Here is a 5,344-nt window from a genome sequence, read left to right on the forward strand (position 1 = left end):
TTTTAAAAGGAAAATGGGAATTATCTTTCTTTCTCCAACATCTCTGGTTTCCTTGCACAAGCAGAACAGTGGGTCACTTATTTCAAGAACCCTACATCTGTTCTCCCAAAGTGCACAACCAGGAATCAGCCTGTTTGGAGATGCTGAGGATTGAACCTGTAGCCTTGAATCTATTTTCTGACAGGGAGGAATGGGTCCGTGGCTGGTGGGATCTCATGAAGCATTCTAACAAGGATGGAGTACCAGAATTTGCTTCTTTTCCACAATCAGGCACTTCCCTATTATTCCCTGTCTCAGAATCCTATTTCACCCAAACAGCTTCATGGATTAGGTTTATTTTGGCAGATCCCATCAGAGGGCATCATCTGCATTGTACATGACATAAATAGTGCCCTTTCCTAATCCACTATACTGACTTATTCCAGTTTCTGAGTTCGGAAAAGCAGAATTAAACAGCTGCATATAAAGTTAATGGAACAATTGTTGTTAGAAAGCTTCTTAGTGAGTGTGAAAGGAAATCTTTAAAAAATGATTATAGGGTTGGAGGAGATGTTATCTGGAAAGCCAGGTAAGTGAGAAAGATTGCCTGATTTCACGTAACTGCTGGAGAGAGGTTTGAAGAACATTCATGAAAAAGCTGTGCCATGGAAGAACTACAGAAGAAGTAGAGTTGTAATTAGATGTCCTGCTAAAAATGGAAGAACATATGAATACACACACTCACAAAAGCACGTATAAATTAAACCTGGATATAGTTTAATTAGATCATTGCAAATATTGTCAAGCCATTCAAACATCTTTCTTACTATAGGAGTACCATGAGGAAAAGGGGTCTGGTTACCAAGCCCTCTGAGGACATTCTTAAAGGATCTGGGTATGCTTAACCTAAAAAAGGCAAATGAGGGGAGATATGATAGCAGTTTTCAAATATCTGAAGGGCTGTCACATAGAAGAGGGAGTGGATTTTATTGGTCCAGATGACAGGACCACAACCAGTAGATTAAAAAGGTTCAACCTAGACATCAACTTTGGACTGAATGAGATGTGAAACCAGTGGAAAAGGCTGACGCACGAACTGGTAAATTCTTACTAGAGATTTTCATACAGAGATTGGATGCTTATCTTTCAGAGATGCTTCAGTGGATCCTGCACTGAGCAGGGAGTTGGACTAGATGATCTCCAAAGTCCCAAGTGTATGATTCTATGATAAAAAAAAAATCAGATTTCCTCAGGAATGAGTGCTGTACGTTGCATCACATTCCATGATGGGTCATAGAAGTCTTAAATACAGTATATAAAACAAGGATAGGAAGTATACATGTTACTGATCTGTAACTCCCAGCATCTTTTGCCATTAGCCGTGTCCCCTAGGGCTTCTGCAAGGACCCAGTGGCCCTGGTTCTCCTCTCCATAAAGTAAACAATGAAAGAGAAAGTAGCAATGCAATTATGAGTATGAAAAGCAGAGGCATATACTTCAGGAAAGATAGGAATGTTGCAGATGATTGAAAAGGAGAGATCTGTGAAAGGGCAGCAATTAATGCAGCTTTGTGGATAGCAAACTTTTTTCAAGAACCATCAACCTGGAGATACATGTATTTTAGCCACTGATTCACTATGGAAGTATAAAAAATAGGAAAGTATATTCTTTCCATAAGAATACTCCCATGGTAAGCAACGAACCAGGTTCTCTGGTTGGCATTTCCTGAGTACATCATGCTACTTTGGATCACAACGTTCCTGAATGTTGTTAACCTTATCCTCTTATCATCCCTGGCAACACCAGCCTATTGAAAAACATGGGTATGGCTAGTGCCTTTACAATACTTTATTACTTCTTGTTTTGAAGTTTGCAACTGAATGAGAGAACAAGGGGGTAGCCTGTAAACAGGTTTTTACACATGTATAAATATTTGAAAGATCAGCCAGGTACTTATACACTGTGTTCTGCCAAGTGTTTTGGAGAAGGTGTCTGCATTTTTTTTTCTCTCCCTCTTCATCATTTCGTAATAAGCTACTTGGAAGCATGATTTGGCTAACTTTAGGAAAAGACAAGGGTGGGGTTTGTGAAATGAATAGAGTCTCCCAGATCTTCCCCTCAACAGGCCATAAGAGTGGAGACCCTAATTAAGATTCAGAGAAGCTGGGAAAAGAATGTTGCTTTGAGCTCCCCCTTGTTTTATTGCATCCTACAGCAATATATTTCTCCCTCTATCCTTTTCCCCTTTGAGGTCCACCAACCAGTAAAAGGGAACATGTGAGAAACACTGAAAGATCTCTTGGATTCTATGATGCTTTATTGCTTTCAATGAAAAGTATTGATCCTTCAGAATAATTTCAGAGACTGATCCCAGCTTGGGGCAATTACCCTCTCCACAGAGGGCATCTTGCATAGGGCTCTCTCAATATTGACAGTATTTTGAAGGCTGAGAGGCTATAGAGATGGTTGCTGCTTGAAGGGGAAGTCCTGGGGAAAAGTTGTGCATCATTCTGAATGAACATGATCTGGGGAAAAAGATATTCTGTTAGATAACCTATGAATTAACTGGTAGGAACAAGATGAGACAATGCAGAAAAAAGTAATGGGCTATTCAGTGGTTAAGAATGAATGAAAACTGATGAGTATCCAATAATAAAAAGGTTTGCTTCAAACATGTGCTGCTAACTCTGTAGGGAAATCAAAATAGGGAGCATTCTGTGGTGGAAAACTCATCCAAAGAAACACCAACTGGAAAGGATCTATCAATCATTTTATTAGTTCTAAAACTAGCAAGTTACAGTGAGTCACAGGTCTGTTGAACTCAAATAAGCCAACAGCAGGAGCCCTATGGGTATATAGTACTTCTATGGAATGTAGATCAAAGACAATGTGAGCATGAACATATGCTAGTAGAGACCCCCAATACAGAAATCATCAAGAATCTCATAGCATATTTTCAGACTAACACATGTCATTAAAAGGCACTGTTAGTCTGAAAAGGTGCTACCAGACTCCTGATGATTTTTTGCTACCATAGACTACCACAGCTTTTCTCCTACCATGTCCAAAATACAAAGGTAATTGCTTTACAGATGATAAGACTGCAAGGGAGAGACAGCCATAATTCAAAGTGTGAAGAGACAACTGACACATTCTTTGAAAGGTACCATTGCAGCTTTGATGTATGAGAGTCACCAAGTCTTTATATAATGCTGTCAGAAGGCTATATATTGCCCACTTTCCCTTAAGCTCTCAGAGCAGAGAAACACAGATATTATATATCATGTCCCATGTACAGGGTTTTACGTGGCTTCCACTTGCCCCTTGAAGGAGGGGGAATTTCTTTTTCTCCAGTGTTTATCCTGCGTGATGTTTTCAGCCTCTGTAACTCAAGTCTCTAAGTGTTATTCTAACTAACCAACTCTATGTCGTACTGCCAATGTGTCGAGAATAAGGGAGATGACCTTGTTGGAGATATGCAGAAGCTGTTGCCTAGGCAAAAGGGGCTAAAGCATTGTTAAATCCAGAACATCTGGAAGCAGTTCAGACAGATGCCTCCCTAATGCACTGAACTAGGAGGAGGAGGAGGCACAGCACAATCAGACTTGCAAGAGTGATGTCAGCCTCACTTGGTAGACCAGAGCATGAAATTTAGCCTCCACAGGAAGGCTAAATTTACTTTATTGAGATTGGCTATAACTACAGAATCTGATTGCTTCAGATATCCTGAATCTGCATATCTTCACCAAGGTCATCTTCGTTACTCTCTACAAAATACAAGGAAGAGAGAAGTCAGCCCTACATAATTTGAATCTGCTGCTTAACTAAACCATAAATGCTATCAGTTGTTGAATTATTGACAACACAGAGGCAGTAAACTTCGAGTGTTAAATGAGCATATATAAGCAGATACACAGTCACATGAATAAGAGTGTACGTATACAATGAAACTATAAAAGGTATGTCAGCAGATCTGGCTGAATTTTTACTTTGGATCTTGGCAACGGCTTCCTACTTCAGATAATCCTGGAAGAATTTAATGTTAGGCATGTTTAGAGGTGAAATCTGGTAAGGTCTTTGCCACTCAGGGTGTAGCCTATGCCAGCTAGTGGGACTGGTGTCAGTGGGACATTTATTATAGCACTACCCACTTTATAAGTCTTTGTTTTGTTTGTAACATTTCCTTCAGAGCAAACTTGGGGAACGAAACTCATATCAACCCATCTCTTACAAGCTAAATGTGCTGAAGTTACAAACAGTGTTGCCAAGTGTAGCTTAATAGCCATCTGTAGACATTATGGATTGCTCAAAGTGATTTAAGTGTATTAACATTATGTTTGTTGCTAATTGATTGGCTGTGGGTTGCCTTTTGTAAATTTTTAATATGCTTGCTGATCTTGGATTGTGGATTGGACTTTTACTTACTTTGCAGAAGTCTTCTTTCTTCAAAGGATGTTACCAACTCCTCCTTTTGAGGAATTAACTGTTCCGAGAAATTTTTGTGAATCAGTTGCATTGCAACACCCACCCCCTTTCCTTTCTCTTTTCTTTCTTTTGTACAAACACAATTTGGAATGCTAGACTTCAGAACAACAACACCAACTTCTTAATTGGAAACAGAACTAGAAATTCACTAACCTGTCTGCTTAAATTCTGACACATTTATAGTGTTAACATGTATTCTGTATAGATATCCCCATAATTCTGGAAGGAAGGATAGCTTTAGAGTAGCACAGAGAAATGGAGAATATGCTCACAGCCTTCCCACTTCGTTTCTTTGCAGTTACATATGTAATAGCATTTACAGACTTAATATCTGCAGTTGAAGAAATTATGGGTATGTTCAGCCCATAGGATCTCAGACAAATGAGTTGCAACAACAGGAGAGTTCCCTTACCTTCATGGCCCGCTCCTGGGCTTTGTAAAGGGATCTGGCTGAGAAATGGGATCTCAAACACAAGAACCATGGATCTATGAGGATTCTTCTTAAACTCTCAGTTAAATTGGCTATTCTCACTATTTTACATTTAGATTGCAAGAAAGAGACAATACAAGAAATCAGCAGAAGTTACAGGGAGCAAATAATATCCCAGCTATGCTACTTGGAGAAGCATTACAACCCTTCATTTCATGCTTGTAATGTGGCGGAGGTTGTTCGAAACATACATTTCCATATGATTGATTAATTGATTGAATGATGGAGCAGGCAACTTACAGGGAGAAATCTACCAGCAATTTCTGGTTTGTTAATCAAAACATTTGCAACCTATGATTGACACCAACTGCTCTTTTTCCTTTTCTTGAGGATTTTGCAACAATCCTAAATGCACTTGCTTACACATATTTGAACTGCCAATTATTTCTA

Source organism: Candoia aspera, chromosome 10, assembly GCF_035149785.1.
Source record: "Candoia aspera isolate rCanAsp1 chromosome 10, rCanAsp1.hap2, whole genome shotgun sequence".
Taxonomy (NCBI): Eukaryota; Metazoa; Chordata; class Lepidosauria; order Squamata; family Boidae; genus Candoia; species Candoia aspera.